General features: G+C 68.0%; 8 non-coding genes across 8 annotated transcripts; all 8 read right to left on the bottom strand.

The window, feature by feature from the left end:
- Positions 1 to 506: 506 nt before the first annotated feature.
- Positions 507 to 625, bottom strand: LOC129022541 (5S ribosomal RNA). The gene has a single exon (XR_008496461.1). It is a non-coding gene; the product is annotated as a 5S ribosomal RNA (ribosomal RNA).
- A 2156-nt stretch (positions 626 to 2781) lies between these two features.
- On the bottom strand, positions 2782 to 2900 carry LOC129022540 (5S ribosomal RNA). Its single transcript, XR_008496460.1, has one exon. It is a non-coding gene; the product is annotated as a 5S ribosomal RNA (ribosomal RNA).
- Positions 2901 to 5039: 2139 nt separating this feature from the next.
- On the bottom strand, positions 5040 to 5158 carry LOC129022410 (5S ribosomal RNA). Its single transcript, XR_008496408.1, has one exon. It is a non-coding gene; the product is annotated as a 5S ribosomal RNA (ribosomal RNA).
- A 2159-nt stretch (positions 5159 to 7317) lies between these two features.
- On the bottom strand, positions 7318 to 7436 carry LOC129022476 (5S ribosomal RNA). Its single transcript, XR_008496440.1, has one exon. It is a non-coding gene; the product is annotated as a 5S ribosomal RNA (ribosomal RNA).
- Positions 7437 to 9613: 2177 nt separating this feature from the next.
- On the bottom strand, positions 9614 to 9732 carry LOC129022533 (5S ribosomal RNA). Its single transcript, XR_008496458.1, has one exon. It is a non-coding gene; the product is annotated as a 5S ribosomal RNA (ribosomal RNA).
- Positions 9733 to 11885: 2153 nt separating this feature from the next.
- On the bottom strand, positions 11886 to 12004 carry LOC129022469 (5S ribosomal RNA). The gene has a single exon (XR_008496439.1). It is a non-coding gene; the product is annotated as a 5S ribosomal RNA (ribosomal RNA).
- Positions 12005 to 14177: 2173 nt separating this feature from the next.
- On the bottom strand, positions 14178 to 14296 carry LOC129022518 (5S ribosomal RNA). The gene has a single exon (XR_008496455.1). It is a non-coding gene; the product is annotated as a 5S ribosomal RNA (ribosomal RNA).
- A 2157-nt stretch (positions 14297 to 16453) lies between these two features.
- LOC129022461 (5S ribosomal RNA) lies at positions 16454 to 16572 on the bottom strand. The gene has a single exon (XR_008496436.1). It is a non-coding gene; the product is annotated as a 5S ribosomal RNA (ribosomal RNA).
- Between the last annotated feature and the right edge of the window lie 988 nt (positions 16573 to 17560).

The raw sequence follows: 17560 nt of genomic DNA, 5'->3' as shown, positions 1-17560 counted from the left end.
GGCGGCGGCGAGGCGGAAGCGGTGGGATGCTGCTGCCCGGCGTGTAATAGGGGCGGACCCCCAGGAGGAGGTCTCCGGCTGGGCTGCGGCGGAGGTGTAGGTGGGCGATAAAGGGGGAGCAGAGCGAGGGGAAGTTGGGGAGCATGGTGACCGTAGGGGGAAGGGAGGCAGCGGGGAAGCCAAAAAAGCCTGCAGGAGGCCGGGCGGGCGCGGTGGCTCCCGCCTGTAATCCCAGCACTGTGGGTGGGAGGCCGAGGCGGGTGGATCACCAGGTGAGGAGGTAGAGACCATCCCGGCTAACAGGGTGAAACCCCGTCTCTACGCAAAATAGAAAAAAAATCAGCCGGGCGTGGTGGCGGGCGCCTGCAGTCCCAGCTACTCGGGAGGCTGGGGCCGGAGAAGGGCGTGAACCCGGGAGGCGGAGCTTGCAGTGAGCCGAGATGGCGCCGCTGCACTCCAGCCTGGGCGGCAGAGCGGGACTCCGTCTGGAAGAAGAGGAAAGAAAAAGCCTACAGCACCCGGTATTCCCAGGCGGTCTCCCATCCAAGTACTAACCAGGCCCGACCCTGCTTAGCTTCCGAGATCAGACGAGATCGGGCGCGTTCAGGGTGGTATGGCCGTAGACGCCGAGACAGGCGCCTGGCTGCCCCAAGAGCCCGGCCCAGCCATGCCCGGCGGATTGCAGCCGTCACCGCCAGCCCGGGGCCGCGGGGCTCGGATCGGGGACCCCCGAGCCGCTCGCCCGCGGCCTTCCCCCGGCTCCCCAGCTCCCGAGCTTCCACCACATGGGGCTCGCTCGGAACAGGGAGTGCTCCGAGGCGTCAGGGCCCAGGGCCCACGATCCTGGGACCCCCTCCTGGTCCTCCGCCCTGCCGCGGAGGTGGCGTTTTGGGTCCCTCACCGCTCAGGCGCTCCCGCGAGGCCCCCTCTTGCCCCACCCACCCAGAGCCGTCAGGGCTGGCCAAGGGCGACCAGCCGGCCGGGCCGCGCGGGGCCTTTCTCTCCCAACGCCCCCAGCACGGTCGCGTGTCCCGACCAAGGCCCGTCCGGCCGGTGGGCAAGAGGGCGCGGGGGCGGGTAGCGGGTCGGGGGGGTGGCCCCGCTTTGCCCCGGGCTGCCACTAGAGGCGGCGGCCTGATCCCCGGTGAGAGGGGCTGAGAGAAACCCAGACACACCCCGCCACCACCAGGCGCAAATCCACTCCCCCACACACAGACACACCCGGGCGCGCTCACACGCACGCACGCACGCGCGCGCGCGCACGCACACACACACACACACACACACACAGATTCAGCCACTCAGACGCACACACACACACACAGACACACACACACGTACACACACACACGCGGCTTGAAGGAGAGCAAGGATGAGATGGATGGAGAGATAGAAACCGAGGGAGGGAGAGAGACAGCGATCGAGAGAGACAGGGGAGGGGGAGAGGGAAGGAGACAGACAGAGAGGCTGCGAAAGAGACAGGGACAGAGAAAGAGAGACAGACAGAGAGACAGAGGGAAGACGACAGAAGTAGCGCGAGGTCCAGGGGGAATCCTAGAAGAGAGAGGCGGAGGGAGCTAGAGAGCGAGAGCGATAGAGCCTTCGAGAGGAAGCGCCCGGCTCCGGTAGGCAGCGCCCTTTTGAGCAGGCCGGGATAGGGTGGAGGGGGCTTGGGCTGCGCCAGAACACGGGGGCCAGGCGGTCCCTGTGAGAGGACCAACGGAGCGCTGAGACGGGCTTTTACTTGGCTGAATTGCTTGCTTTGGAGGTGGGTTTCGTAGGTTCCTTCCTTTCTTGGCACCACCCTGTGCTCTGGGTGCCTTGCGGCGGGCCCCGGGATTTGCAGAGTGCGCCCGCCCGCCCGTTTGGCGGGAGCCGTGGCACCGGGCGGGGCCGGAGGCCTGGGTCTCTGGCGTGTCCTCGGGACTGGTGTTGACACGAAGTGGGGGGCCGTTGGGAATCCGGGTGCACAGGGACTGTTTTCCTGGTGGCTGGCGAAGCAATGTCCTTCCCCCGGGTGAAGCAGCCCGTGCGTTCCGGAGCCGAGGTCTGGGCTGGCGCCTGTGGCACCCGCTGCCCCTGCCCGCCCATTCCCCCGGTTTGGAAGGTTGCGACGACGGCGCGCCGCCCGGTGGGTGAATTGAATGGCCTGGGCGTTCCGGGAGCGGGAAGGCACCGCGAACGGCAGGGGACCCGCGCCTGCGGCTCTGGGGTCCGGCCCCCTGCCCTCCCAGGCTGGAGCCCGGCTCCTGGCGGGGCGGCGGCGAGGCGGAAGCGGTGGGATGCTGCTGCCCGGCGTGTAATAGGGGCGGACCCCCAGGAGGAGGTCTCCGGCTGGGCTGCGGCGGAGGTGTAGGTGGGCGATAAACGGGGAGCAGAGCGAGGGGAGGTTGGGGAGCATGGTGACCGTAGGGGGAAGGGAGGCAGCGGGGAAGCCAAAAAAGCCTGCAGGAGGCCGGGCGGGCGCGGTGGCTCCCGCCTGTAATCCCAGCACTGTGGGTGGGAGGCCGAGGCGGGTGGATCACCAGGTGAGGAGGTAGAGACCATCCCGGCTAACAGGGTGAAACCCCGTCTCTACGCAAAATAGAAAAAAAATCAGCCGGGCGTGGTGGCGGGCGCCTGCAGTCCCAGCTACTCGGGAGGCTGGGGCCGGAGAAGGGCGTGAACCCGGGAGGCGGAGCTTGCAGTGAGCCGAGATGGCGCCGCTGCACTCCAGCCTGGGCGGCAGAGCGAGACTCCGTCTGGAAGAAGAGGAAAGAAAAAGCAAAAAGCCAAAGAAAAAGCCTACAGCACCCGGTATTCCCAGGCGGTCTCCCATCCAAGTACTAACCAGGCCCGACCCTGCTTAGCTTCCGAGATCAGACGAGATCGGGCGCGTTCAGGGTGGTATGGCCGTAGACGCCGAGACAGGCGCCTGGCTGCCCCAAGAGCCCGGCCCAGCCATGCCCGCCGGATTGCAGCCGTCACCGCCAGCCCGGGGCAGCGGGGCTCGGATCGGGGACCCCCGAGCCGCTCGCCCGCGGCCTTCCCCCGGCTCCCCAGCTCCCGAGCTTCCACCACATGGGGCTCGCTCGGAACAGGGAGTGCTCCGAGGCGTCAGGGCCCAGGGCCCACGATCCTGGGACCCCCTCCTGGTCCTCCGCCCTGCCGCGGAGGTGGCGTTTTGGGTCCCTCGCCACTCAGGCGCTCCCGCGAGGCCCCCTCTTGCCCCACCCACCCAGAGCCGTCAGGGCTGTCCAAGGGCGACCAGCCGGCCGGGACGCGCGGGGCCTTTCTCTCCCAACGCCCCCAGCACGGTCGCGTGTCCCGACCACGGCCCGTCCGGCCGGTGGGCAAGAGGGCGCGGGGGCGGGTAGCGGGTCGGGGGGGTGGCCCCGCTTTGCCCCGGGCTGCCACTAGAGGCGGCGGCCTGATCCCGGGTGAGAGGGGCTGAGAGAAACCCAGACACACCCCGCCACCACCAGGAGCAAATCCACTCCCCCACACACAGACACACCCGGGCGCGCTCACACGCACGCACGCACGCGCGCGCGCGCACGCACACACACACACACACACACACACACAGATTCACCCACTCAGACGCACACACACACACACAGACACACACACACGTACACACACACACGCGGCTTGAAGGAGAGCAAGGATGAGATGGATGGAGAGATAGAAACCGAGGGAGGGAGAGAGACAGCGATCGAGAGAGACAGGGGAGGGGGAGAGGGAAGGAGACAGACAGAGAGGCTGAGAAAGAGACAGGGACAGAGAAAGAGAGACAGACAGAGAGACAGAGGGAAGACGACAGAAGTAGCGCGAGGTCCAGGAGGAATCCTAGAAGAGAGAGGCGGAGGGAGCTAGAGAGCGAGAGCGATAGAGCCTTCGAGAGGAAGCGCCCGGCTCCGGTAGGCAGCGCCCTTTTGAGCAGGCCGGGATAGGGTGGAGGGGGCTTGGGCTGCGCCAGAACACGGGGGCCAGGCGGTCCCTGTGAGAGGACCAACGGAGCGCTGAGACGGGCTTTTACTTGGCTGAATTGCTTGCTTTGGAGGTGGGTTTCGTAGGTTCCTTCCTTTCTTGGCACCACCCTGTGCTCTGGGTGCCTTGCGGCGGGCCCCGGGATTTGCAGAGTGCGCCCGCCCGCCCGTTTGGCGGGAGCCGTGGCACCGGGCGGGGCCGGAGGCCTGGGTCTCTGGCGTGTCCTCGGGACTGGTGTTGACACGAAGTGGGGGGCCGTTGGGAATCCGGGTGCACAGGGACTGTTTTCCTGGTGGCTGGCGAAGCAATGTCCTTCCCCCGGGTGAAGCAGCCCGTGCGTTCCGGAGCCGAGGTCTGGGCTGGCGCCTGTGGCACCCGCTGCCCCTGCCCGCCCCTTCCCCCGGTTTGGAAGGTTGCGACGACGGCGCGCCGCCCGGTGGGTGAATTGAATGGCCTGGGCGTTCCGGGAGCGGGAAGGCACCGCGAACGGCAGGGGACCCGCGCCTGCGGCTCTGGGGTCCGGCCCCCTGCCCTCCCAGGCTGGAGCCGGGCTCCTGGCGGGGCGGCGGCGAGGCGGAAGCGGTGGGATGCTGCTGCCCGGCGTGTAATAGGGGCGGACCCCCAGGAGGAGGTCTCCGGCTGGGCTGCGGCGGAGGTGTAGGTGGGCGATAAAGGGGGAGCAGAGCGAGGGGAGGTTGGGGAGCATGGTGACCGTAGGGGGAAGGGAGGCAGCGGGGAAGCCAAAAAAGCCTGCAGGAGGCCGGGCGGGCGCGGTGGCTCCCGCCTGTAATCCCAGCACTGTGGGTGGGAGGCCGAGGCGGGTGGATCACCAGGTGAGGAGGTAGAGACCATCCCGGCTAACAGGGTGAAACCCCGTCTCTACGCAAAATAGAAAAAAAATCAGCCGGGCGTGGTGGCGGGCGCCTGCAGTCCCAGCTACTCGGGAGGCTGGGGCCGGAGAAGGGCGTGAACCCGGGAGGCGGAGCTTGCAGTGAGCCGAGATGGCGCCGCTGCACTCCAGCCTGGGCGGCAGAGCGAGACTCCGTCTGGAAGAAGAGGAAAGAAAAAGCCTACAGCACCCGGTATTCCCAGGCGGTCTCCCATCCAAGTACTAACCAGGCGCGACCCTGCTTAGCTTCCGAGATCAGACGAGATCGGGCGCGTTCAGGGTGGTATGGCCGTAGACGCCGAGACAGGCGCCTGGCTGCCCCAAGAGCCCGGCCCAGCCATGCCCGCCGGATTGCAGCCGTCACCGCCAGCCCGGGGCCGCGGGGCTCGGATCGGGGACCCCCGAGCCGCTCGCCCGCGGCCTTCCCCCGGCTCCCCAGCTCCCGAGCTTCCACCACATGGGGCTCGCTCGGAACAGGGAGTGCTCCGAGGCGTCAGGGCCCAGGGCCCACGATCCTGGGACCCCCTCCTGGTAGTCCGCCCTGCCGCGGAGGTGGCGTTTTGGGTCCCTCACCGCTCAGGCGCTCCCGCGAGGCCCCCTCTTGCCCCACCCACCCAGAGCCGTCAGGGCTGGCCAAGGGCGACCAGCCGGCCGGGCCGCGCGGGGCCTTTCTCTCCCAACGCCCCCAGCACGGTCGCGTGTCCCGACCAAGGCCCGTCCGGCCGGTGGGCAAGAGGGCGCGGGGGCGGGTAGCGGGTCGGGGGGGTGGCCCCGCTTTGCCCCGGGCTGCCACTAGAGGCGGCGGCCTGATCCCGGGTGAGAGGGGCTGAGAGAAACCCAGACACACCCCGGCACCACCAGGAGCAAATCCACTCCCCCACACACAGACACACCCGGGCGCGTTCGCACGCGCGGGCGCTCGCTCGCACACGCACGCCCGCACGCGCGCGCGCACACGCACACACACACACACACACACACACAGGTTCACCCACTCAGACGCACACACACACACACGGACACACACACACGTACACACACACACGCGGCTTGAAGGAGAGCAAGGATGAGATGGATGGAGAGATAGAAACCGAGGGAGGGAGAGAGACAGCGATCGAGAGAGACAGGGGAGGGGGAGAGGGAAGGAGACAGACAGAGAGGCTGAGAAAGAGACAGGGACAGAGAAAGAGAGACAGACAGAGAGACAGAGGGAAGACGACAGAAGTAGCGCGAGGTCCAGGGGGAATCCTAGAAGAGAGAGGCGGAGGGAGCTAGAGAGCGAGAGCGATAGAGCCTTCGAGAGGAAGCGCCCGGCTCCGGTAGGCAGCGCCCTTTTGAGCAGGCCGGGATAGGGTGGAGGGGGCTTGGGCTGCGCCAGAACACGGGGGCCAGGCGGTCCCTGTGAGAGGACCAACGGAGCGCTGAGACGGGCTTTTACTTGGCTGAATTGCTTGCTTTGGAGGTGGGTTTCGTAGGTTCCTTCCTTTCTTGGCACCACCCTGTGCTCTGGGTGCCTTGCGGCGGGCCCCGGGATTTGCAGAGTGCGCCCGCCCGCCCGTTTGGCGGGAGCCGTGGCACCGGGCGGGGCCGGAGGCCTGGGTCTCTGGCGTGTCCTCGGGACTGGTGTTGACACGAAGTGGGGGGCCGTTGGGAATCCGGGTGCACAGGGACTGTTTTCCTGGTGGCTGGCGAAGCAATGTCCTTCCCCCGGGTGAAGCAGCCCGTGCGTTCCGGAGCCGAGGTCTGGGCTGGCGCCTGTGGCACCCGCTGCCCCTGCCCGCCCCTTCCCCCGGTTTGGAAGGTTGCGACGACGGCGCGCCGCCCGGTGGGTGAATTGAATGGCCTGGGCGTTCCGGGAGCGGGAAGGCACCGCGAACGGCAGGGGACCCGCGCCTGCGGCTCTGGGGTCCGGCCCCCTGCCCTCCCAGGCTGGAGCCGGGCTCCTGGCGGGGCGGCGGCGAGGCGGAAGCGGTGGGATGCTGCTGCCCGGCGTGTAATAGGGGCGGACCCCCAGGAGGAGGTCTCCGGCTGGGCTGCGGCGGAGGTGTAGGTGGGCGATAAAGGGGGAGCAGAGCGAGGGGAGGTTGGGGAGCATGGTGACCGTAGGGGGAAGGGAGGCAGCGGGGAAGCCAAAAAAGCCTGCAGGAGGCCGGGCGGGCGCGGTGGCTCCCGCCTGTAATCCCAGCACTGTGGGTGGGAGGCCGAGGCGGGTGGATCACCAGGTGAGGAGGTAGAGACCATCCCGGCTAACAGGGTGAAACCCCGTCTCTACGCAAAATAGAAAAAAAATCAGCCGGGCGTGGTGGCGGGCGCCTGCAGTCCCAGCTACTCGGGAGGCTGGGGCCGGAGAAGGGCGTGAACCCGGGAGGCGGAGCTTGCAGTGAGCCGAGATGGCGCCGCTGCACTCCAGCCTGGGCGGCAGAGCGAGACTCCGTCTGGAAGAAGAGGAAAGAAAAAGCCTACAGCACCCGGTATTCCCAGGCGGTCTCCCATCCAAGTACTAACAAGGCCCGACCCTGCTTAGCTTCCGAGATCAGACGAGATCAGGCGCGTTCAGGGTGGTATGGCCGTAGACGCCGACACAGGCGCCTGGCTGCCCCAAGAGCCCGGCCCAGCCATGCCCGCCGGATTGCAGCCGTCACCGCCTGCCGGGGCCGCGGGGCTCGGATCGGGGACCCCCGAGCCGCTCGCCCGCGGCCTTCCCCCGGCTCCCCAGCTCCCGAGCTTCCACCACATGGGGCCCGCTTGGAACAGGGAGTGCTCCGAGGCGTCAGCGCCCAGGGCCCACGATCCCGGGACCACCTCCTGGTCCTCCCCCCTGCCGCGGAGGTGGCGTTTTGGGTCCCTCGCCGCTCAGGCGCTCCCGCGAGGCCCCCTCTTGCCCCACCCACCCAGAGGCGTCAGGGCTGGCCAAGGGCGACCAGCCGGCCGGGCCTCGCGGGGCCTTTCTCTCCCAACGCCCCCAGCACGGTCGCGTGTCCCGACCAAGGCCCGTCCGGCCGGTGGGCAAGAGGGCGCGGGGGCGGGTAGCGGGTCGGGGGGGTGGCCCCGCTTTGCCCCGGGCTGCCACTAGAGGCGGCGGCCTGATCCCGGGTGAGAGGGGCTGAGAGAAACCCAGACACACCCCGCCACCACCAGGAGCAAATCCACTCCCCCACACACAGACACACACGGGCGCGCTCGCACGCGCGGGCGCTCTCTCGCACACGCACGCACGCACGCGCGCGCGCGCACGCACACACACACACACACACACACACAGATTCAGCCACTCAGACGCACACACACACACACAGACACACACACACGTACACACACACACGCGGCTTGAAGGAGAGCAAGGATGAGATGGATGGAGAGATAGAAACCGAGGGAGGGAGAGAGACAGCGATCGAGAGAGACAGGGGAGGGGGAGAGGGAAGGAGACAGACAGAGAGGCTGCGAAAGAGACAGGGACAGAGAAAGAGAGACAGACAGAGAGACAGAGGGAAGACGACAGAAGTAGCGCGAGGTCCAGGGGGAATCCTAGAAGAGAGAGGCGGAGGGAGCTAGAGAGCGAGAGCGATAGAGCCTTCGAGAGGAAGCGCCCGGCTCCGGTAGGCAGCGCCCTTTTGAGCAGGCCGGGATAGGGTGGAGGGGGCTTGGGCTGCGCCAGAACACGGGGGCCAGGCGGTCCCTGTGAGAGGACCAACGGAGCGCTGAGACGGGCTTTTACTTGGCTGAATTGCTTGCTTTGGAGGTGGGTTTCGTAGGTTCCTTCCTTTCTTGGCACCACCCTGTGCTCTGGGTGCCTTGCGGCGGGCCCCGGGATTTGCAGAGTGCGCCCGCCCGCCCGTTTGGCGGGAGCCGTGGCACCGGGCGGGGCCGGAGGCCTGGGTCTCTGGCGTGTCCTCGGGACTGGTGTTGACACGAAGTGGGGGGCCGTTGGGAATCCGGGTGCACAGGGACTGTTTTCCTGGTGGCTGGCGAAGCAATGTCCTTCCCCCGGGTGAAGCAGCCCGTGCGTTCCGGAGCCGAGGTCTGGGCTGGCGCCTGTGGCACCCGCTGCCCCTGCCCGCCCATTCCCCCGGTTTGGAAGGTTGCGACGACGGCGCGCCGCCCGGTGGGTGAATTGAATGGCCTGGGCGTTCCGGGAGCGGGAAGGCACCGCGAACGGCAGGGGACCCGCGCCTGCGGCTCTGGGGTCCGGCCCCCTGCCCTCCCAGGCTGGAGCCCGGCTCCTGGCGGGGCGGCGGCGAGGCGGAAGCGGTGGGATGCTGCTGCCCGGCGTGTAATAGGGGCGGACCCCCAGGAGGAGGTCTCCGGCTGGGCTGCGGCGGAGGTGTAGGTGGGCGATAAAGGGGGAGCAGAGCGAGGGGAGGTTGGGGAGCATGGTGACCGTAGGGGGAAGGGAGGCAGCGGGGAAGCCAAAAAAGCCTGCAGGAGGCCGGGCGGGCGCGGTGGCTCCCGCCTGTAATCCCAGCACTGTGGGTGGGAGGCCGAGGCGGGTGGATCACCAGGTGAGGAGGTAGAGACCATCCCGGCTAACAGGGTGAAACCCCGTCTCTACGCAAAATAGAAAAAAAATCAGCCGGGCGTGGTGGCGGGCGCCTGCAGTCCCAGCTACTCGGGAGGCTGGGGCCGGAGAAGGGCGTGAACCCGGGAGGCGGAGCTTGCAGTGAGCCGAGATGGCGCCGCTGCACTCCAGCCTGGGCGGCAGAGCGAGACTCCGTCTGGAAGAAGAGGAAAGAAAAAGCAAAAAGCCAAAGAAAAAGCCTACAGCACCCGGTATTCCCAGGCGGTCTCCCATCCAAGTACTAACCAGGCCCGACCCTGCTTAGCTTCCGAGATCAGACGAGATCGGGCGCGTTCAGGGTGGTATGGCCGTAGACGCCGAGACAGGCGCCTGGCTGCCCCAAGAGCCCGGCCCAGCCATGCCCGCCGGATTGCAGCCGTCACCGCCAGCCCGGGGCCGCGGGGCTCGGATCGGGGACCCCCGAGCCGCTCGCCCGCGGCCTTCCCCCGGCTCCCCAGCTCCCGAGCTTCCACCACATGGGGCTCGCTCGGAACAGGGAGTGCTCCGAGGCGTCAGGGCCCAGGGCCCACGATCCTGGGACCCCCTCCTGGTCCTCCGCCCTGCCGCGGAGGTGGCGTTTTGGGTCCCTCGCCGCTCAGGCGCTCCCGCGAGGCCCCCTCTTGCCCCACCCACCCAGAGCCGTCAGGGCTGGCCAAGGGCGACCAGCCGGCCGGGACGCGCGGGGCCTTTCTCTCCCAACGCCCCCAGCACGGTCGCGTGTCCCGACCATGGCCCGTCCGGCCGGTGGGCAAGAGGGCGCGGGGGCGGGTAGCGGGTCGGGGGGGTGGCCCCGCTTTGCCCCGGGCTGCCACTAGAGGCGGCGGCCTGATCCCGGGTGAGAGGGGCTGAGAGAAACCCAGACACACCCCGCCACCACCAGGAGCAAATCCACTCCCCCACACACAGACACACACGGGCGCGCTCGCACGCGCGGGCGCTCTCTCGCACACGCACGCACGCACGCGCGCGCGCACACGCACACACACACACACACACAGACTCACCCACTCAGACGCACACACACACACACAGACACACACACACGTACACACACACACGCGGCTTGAAGGAGAGCAAGGACGAGATGGATGGAGAGATAGAAACCGAGGGAGGGAGAGAGACAGCGATCGAGAGAGACAGGGGAGGGGGAGAGGGAAGGAGACAGACAGAGAGGCTGAGAAAGAGACAGGGACAGAGAAAGAGAGACAGACAGAGAGACAGAGGGAAGACGACAGAAGTAGCGCGAGGTCCAGGGGGAAACCTAGAAGAGAGAGGCGGAGGGAGCTAGAGAGCGAGAGCGATAGAGCCTTCGAGAGGAAGCGCCCGGCTCCGGTAGGCAGCGCCCTTTTGAGTAGGCCGGGATAGGGTGGAGGGGGCTTGGGCTGCGCCAGAACACGGGGGCCAGGCGGTCCCTGTGAGAGGACCAACGGAGCGCTGAGACGGGCTTTTACTTGGCTGAATTGCTTGCTTTGGAGGTGGGTTTCGTAGGTTCCTCCCTTTCTTGGCACCACCCTGTGCTCTGGGTGCCTTGCGGCGGGCCCCGGGATTTGCAGAGTGCGCCCGCCCGCCCGTTTGGCGGGAGCCGTGGCACCGGGCGGGGCCGGAGGCCTGGGTCTCTGGCGTGTCCTCGGGACTGGTGTTGACACGAAGTGGGGGGCCGTTGGGAATCCGGGTGCACAGGGACTGTTTTCCTGGTGGCTGGCGAAGCAATGTCCTTCCCCCGGGTGAAGCAGCCCGTGCGTTCCGGAGCCGAGGTCTGGGCTGGCGCCTGTGGCACCCGCTGCCCCTGCCCGCCCCTTCCCCCGGTTTGGAAGGTTGCGACGACGGCGCGCCGCCCGGTGGGTGAATTGAATGGCCTGGGCGTTCCGGGAGCGGGAAGGCACCGCGAACGGCAGGGGACCCGCGCCTGCGGCTCTGGGGTCCGGCCCCCTGCCCTCCCAGGCTGGAGCCGGGCTCCTGGCGGGGCGGCGGCGAGGCGGAAGCGGTGGGATGCTGCTGCCCGGCGTGTAATAGGGGCGGACCCCCAGGAGGAGGTCTCCGGCTGGGCTGCGGCGGAGGTGTAGGTGGGCGATAAAGGGGGAGCAGAGCGAGGGGAGGTTGGGGAGCATGGTGACCGTAGGGGGAAGGGAGGCAGCGGGGAAGCCAAAAAAGCCTGCAGGAGGCCGGGCGGGCGCGGTGGCTCCCGCCTGTAATCCCAGCACTGTGGGTGGGAGGCCGAGGCGGGTGGATCACCAGGTGAGGAGGTAGAGACCATCCCGGCTAACAGGGTGAAACCCCGTCTCTACGCAAAATAGAAAAAAAATCAGCCGGGCGTGGTGGCGGGCGCCTGCAGTCCCAGCTACTCGGGAGGCTGGGGCCGGAGAAGGGCGTGAACCCGGGAGGCGGAGCTTGCAGTGAGCCGAGATGGCGCCGCTGCACTCCAGCCTGGGCGGCAGAGCGAGACTCCGTCTGGAAGAAGAGGAAAGAAAAAGCCTACAGCACCCGGTATTCCCAGGCGGTCTCCCATCCAAGTACTAACAAGGCCCGACCCTGCTTAGCTTCCGAGATCAGACGAGATCAGGCGCGTTCAGGGTGGTATGGCCGTAGACGCCGACACAGGCGCCTGGCTGCCCCAAGAGCCCGGCCCAGCCATGCCCGCCGGATTGCAGCCGTCACCGCCTGCCGGGGCCGCGGGGCTCGGATCGGGGACCCCCGAGCCGCTCGCCCGCGGCCTTCCCCCGGCTCCCCAGCTCCCGAGCTTCCACCACATGGGGCCCGCTTGGAACAGGGAGTGCTCCGAGGCGTCAGCGCCCAGGGCCCACGATCCCGGGACCCCCTCCTGGTCCTCCCCCCTGCCGCGGAGGTGGCGTTTTGGGTCCCTCGCCGCTCAGGCGCTCCCGCGAGGCCCCCTCTTGCCCCACCCACCCAGAGCCGTCAGGGCTGGCCAAGGGCGACCAGCCGGCCGGGCCTCGCGGGGCCTTTCTCTCCCAACGCCCCCAGCACGGTCGCGTGTCCCGACCAAGGCCCGTCCGGCCGGTGGGCAAGAGGGCGCGGGGGCGGGTAGCGGGTCGGGGGGGTGGCCCCGCTTTGCCCCGGGCTGCCACTAGAGGCGGCGGCCTGATCCCGGGTGAGAGGGGCTGAGAGAAACCCAGACACACCCCGCCACCACCAGGAGCAAATCCACTCCCCCACACACAGACACACCCGGGCCCGCTCGCACGCGCGGGCGCTCGCTCGCACACGCACGCACGCACGCGCGCGCGCACACGCGCACACACACACACACACACAGACTCACCCACTCAGACGCACACACGCACACACAGACACACACACACGTACACACACACACGCGGCTTGAAGGAGAGCAAGGACGAGATGGATGGAGAGATAGAAACCGAGGGAGGGAGAGAGACAGCGATCGAGAGAGACAGGGGAGGGGGAGAGGGAAGGAGACAGACAGAGAGGCTGAGAAAGAGACAGGGACAGAGAAAGAGAGACAGACAGAGAGACAGAGGGAAGACGACAGAAGTAGCGCGAGGTCCAGGGGGAATCCTAGAAGAGACAGGCGGAGGGAGCTAGAGAGCGAGAGCGATAGAGCCTTCGAGAGGAAGCGCCCGGCTCCGGTAGGCAGCGCCCTTTTGAGTAGGCCGGGATAGGGTGGAGGGGGCTTGGGCTGCGCCAGAACACGGGGGCCAGGCGGTCCCTGTGAGAGGACCAACGGAGCGCTGAGACGGGCTTTTACTTGGCTGAATTGCTTGCTTTGGAGGTGGGTTTCGTAGGTTCCTTCCTTTCTTGGCACCACCCTGTGCTCTGGGTGCCTTGCGGCGGGCCCCGGGATTTGCAGAGTGCGCCCGCCCGCCCGTTTGGCGGGAGCCGTGGCACCGGGCGGGGCCGGAGGCCTGGGTCTCTGGCGTGTCCTCGGGACTGGTGTTGACACGAAGTGGGGGGCCGTTGGGAATCCGGGTGCACAGGGACTGTTTTCCTGGTGGCTGGCGAAGCAATGTCCTTCCCCCGGGTGAAGCAGCCCGTGCGTTCCGGAGCCGAGGTCTGGGCTGGCGCCTGTGGCACCCGCTGCCCCTGCCCGCCCCTTCCCCCGGTTTGGAAGGTTGCGACGACGGCGCGCCGCCCGGTGGGTGAATTGAATGGCCTGGGCGTTCCGGGAGCGGGAAGGCACCGCGAACGGCAGGGGACCCGCGCCTGCGGCTCTGGGGTCCGGCCCCCTGCCCTCCCAGGCTGGAGCCGGGCTCCTGGCGGGGCGGCGGCGAGGCGGAAGCGGTGGGATGCTGCTGCCCGGCGTGTAATAGGGGCGGACCCCCAGGAGGAGGTCTCCGGCTGGGCTGCGGCGGAGGTGTAGGTGGGCGATAAAGGGGGAGCAGAGCGAGGGGAGGTTGGGGAGCATGGTGACCGTAGGGGGAAGGGAGGCAGCGGGGAAGCCAAAAAAGCCTGCAGGAGGCCGGGCGGGCGCGGTGGCTCCCGCCTGTAATCCCAGCACTGTGGGTGGGAGGCCGAGGCGGGTGGATCACCAGGTGAGGAGGTAGAGACCATCCCGGCTAACAGGGTGAAACCCCGTCTCTACGCAAAATAGAAAAAAAATCAGCCGGGCGTGGTGGCGGGCGCCTGCAGTCCCAGCTACTCGGGAGGCTGGGGCCGGAGAAGGGCGTGAACCCGGGAGGCGGAGCTTGCAGTGAGCCGAGATGGCGCCGCTGCACTCCAGCCTGGGCGGCAGAGCGAGACTCCGTCTGGAAGAAGAGGAAAGAAAAAGCAAAAAGCCAAAGAAAAAGCCTACAGCACCCGGTATTCCCAGGCGGTCTCCCATCCAAGTACTAACCAGGCCCGACCCTGCTTAGCTTCCGAGATCAGACGAGATCGGGCGCGTTCAGGGTGGTATGGCCGTAGACGCCGAGACAGGCGCCTGGCTGCCCCAAGAGCCCGGCCCAGCCATGCCCGGCGGATTGCAGCCGTCACCGCCAGCCCGGGGCCGCGGGGCTCGGATCGGGGACCCCCGAGCCGCTCGCCCGCGGCCTTCCCCCGGCTCCCCAGCTCCCGAGCTTCCAACACATGGGGCTCGCTCGGAACAGGGAGTGCTCCGAGGCGTCAGGGCCCAGGGCCCACGATCCTGGGACCCCCTCCTGGTCCTCCGCCCTGCCGCGGAGGTGGCGTTTTGGGTCCCTCACCGCTCAGGCGCTCCCGCGAGGCCCCCTCTTGCCCCACCCACCCAGAGCCGTCAGGGCTGGCCAAGGGCGACCAGCCGGCCGGGCCGCGCGGGGCCTTTCTCTCCCAACGCCCCCAGCACGGTCGCGTGTCCCGACCAAGGCCCGTCCGGCCGGTGGGCAAGAGGGCGCGGGGGCGGGTAGCGGGTCGGGGGGGTGGCCCCGCTTTGCCCCGGGCTGCCACTAGAGGCGGCGGCCTGATCCCGGGTGAGAGGGGCTGAGAGAAACCCAGACACACCCCGCCACCACCAGGAGCAAATCCACTCCCCCACACACAGACACACACGGGCGCGCTCGCACGCGCGGGCGCTCTCTCGCACACGCACGCACGCACGCGCGCGCGCGCACACGCACACACACACACACACACACAGACTCACCCACTCAGACGCACACACACACACACAGACACACACACACGTACACACACACACGCGGCTTGAAGGAGAGCAAGGACGAGATGGATGGAGAGATAGAAACCGAGGGAGGGAGAGAGACAGCGATCGAGAGAGACAGGGGAGGGGGAGAGGGAAGGAGACAGACAGAGAGGCTGAGAAAGAGACAGGGACAGAGAAAGAGAGAGAGACAGAGAGACAGAGGGAAGACGACAGAAGTAGCGCGAGGTCCAGGGGGAAACCTAGAAGAGAGAGGCGGAGGGAGCTAGAGAGCGAGAGCGATAGAGCCTTCGAGAGGAAGCGCCCGGCTCCGGTAGGCAGCGCCCTTTTGAGCAGGCCGGGATAGGGTGGAGGGGGCTTGGGCTGCGCCAGAACACGGGGGCCAGGCCGTCCCTGTGAGAGGACCAACGGAGCGCTGAGACGGGCTTTTACTTGGCTGAATTGCTTGCTTTGGAGGTGGGTTTCGTAGGTTCCTTCCTTTCTTGGCACCACCCTGTGCTCTGGGTGCCTTGCGGCGGGCCCCGGGATTTGCAGAGTGCGCCCGCCCGCCCGTTTGGCGGGAGCCGTGGCACCGGGCGGGGCCGGAGGCCTGGGTCTCTGGCGTGTCCTCGGGACTGGTGTTGACACGAAGTGGGGGGCCGTTGGGAATCCGGGTGCACAGGGACTGTTTTCCTGGTGGCTGGCGAAGCAATGTCCTTCCCCCGGGTGAAGCAGCCCGTGCGTTCCGGAGCCGAGGTCTGGGCTGGCGCCTGTGGCACCCGCTGCCCCTGCCCGCCCCTTCCCCCGGTTTGGAAGGTTGCGACGACGGCGCGCCGCCCGGTGGGTGAATTGAATGGCCTGGGCGTTCCGGGAGCGGGAAGGCACCGCGAACGGCAGGGGACCCGCGCCTGCGGCTCTGGGGTCCGGCCCCCTGCCCTCCCAGGCTGGAGCCGGGCTCCTGGCGGGGCGGCGGCGAGGCGGAAGCGGTGGGATGCTGCTGCCCGGCGTGTAATAGGGGCGGACCCCCAGGAGGAGGTCTCCGGCTGGGCTGCGGCGGAGGTGTAGGTGGGCGATAAAGGGGGAGCAGAGCGAGGGGAGGTTGGGGAGCATGGTGACCGTAGGGGGAAGGGAGGCAGCGGGGAAGCCAAAAAAGCCTGCAGGAGGCCGGGCGGGCGCGGTGGCTCCCGCCTGTAATCCCAGCACTGTGGGTGGGAGGCCGAGGCGGGTGGATCACCAGGTGAGGAGGTAGAGACCATCCCGGCTAACAGGGTGAAACCCCGTCTCTACGCAAAATAGAAAAAAAATCAGCCGGGCGTGGTGGCGGGCGCCTGCAGTCCCAGCTACTCGGGAGGCTGGGGCCAGAGAAGGGCGTGAACCCGGGAGGCGGAGCTTGCAGTGAGCCGAGATGGCGCCGCTGCACTCCAGCCTGGGCGGCAGAGCGAGACTCCGTCTGGAAGAAGAGGAAAGAAAAAGCCTACAGCACCCGGTATTCCCAGGCGGTCTCCCATCCAAGTACTAACAAGGCCCGACCCTGCTTAGCTTCCGAGATCAGACGAGATCAGGCGCGTTCAGGGTGGTATGGCCGTAGACGCCGACACAGGCGCCTGGCTGCCCCAAGAGCCCGGCCCAGCCATGCCCGCCGGATTGCAGCCGTCACCGCCTGCCGGGGCCGCGGGGCTCGGATCGGGGACCCCCGAGCCGCTCGCCCGCGGCCTTCCCCCGGCTCCCCAGCTCCCGAGCTTCCACCACATGGGGCCCGCTTGGAACAGGGAGTGCTCCGAGGCGTCAGCGCCCAGGGCCCACGATCCCGGGACCACCTCCTGGTCCTCCCCCCTGCCGCGGAGGTGGCGTTTTGGGTCCCTCGCCGCTCAGGCGCTCCCGCGAGGCCCCCTCTTGCCCCACCCACCCAGAGGCGTCAGGGCTGGCCAAGGGCGACCAGCCGGCCGGGCCTCGCGGGGCCTTTCTCTCCCAACGCCCCCAGCACGGTCGCGTGTCCCGACCAAGGCCCGTCCGGCCGGTGGGCAAGAGGGCGCGGGGGCGGGTAGCGGGTCGGGGGGGTGGCCCCGCTTTGCCCCGGGCTGCCACTAGAGGCGGCGGCCTGATCCCGGGTGAGAGGGGCTGAGAGAAACCCAGACACACCCCGCCACCACCAGGAGCAAATCCACTCCCCCACACACAGACACACACGGGCGCGCTCGCACGCGCGGGCGCTCTCTCGCACACGCACGCACGCACGCGCGCGCGCGCACGCACACACACACACACACACACACACAGATTCAGCCACTCAGACGCACACACACACACACAGACACACACACACGTACACACACACACGCGGCTTGAAGGAGAGCAAGGATGAGATGGATGGAGAGATAGAAACCGAGGGAGGGAGAGAGACAGCGATCGAGAGAGACAGGGGAGGGGGAGAGGGAAGGAGACAGACAGAGAGGCTGCGAAAGAGACAGGGACAGAGAAAGAGAGACAGACAGAGAGACAGAGGGAAGACGACAGAAGTAGCGCGAGGTCCAGGGGGAATCCTAGAAGAGAGAGGCGGAGGGAGCTAGAGAGCGAGAGC

The sequence above is a fragment of the Pongo pygmaeus genome, chromosome 1 (genome assembly GCF_028885625.2).
Source record: "Pongo pygmaeus isolate AG05252 chromosome 1, NHGRI_mPonPyg2-v2.0_pri, whole genome shotgun sequence".
Taxonomy (NCBI): Eukaryota; Metazoa; Chordata; class Mammalia; order Primates; family Hominidae; genus Pongo; species Pongo pygmaeus.
The sequence above is the reverse complement of the archived record's forward strand: the minus strand, read 5'-3'. Positions and strand labels throughout refer to the sequence as shown.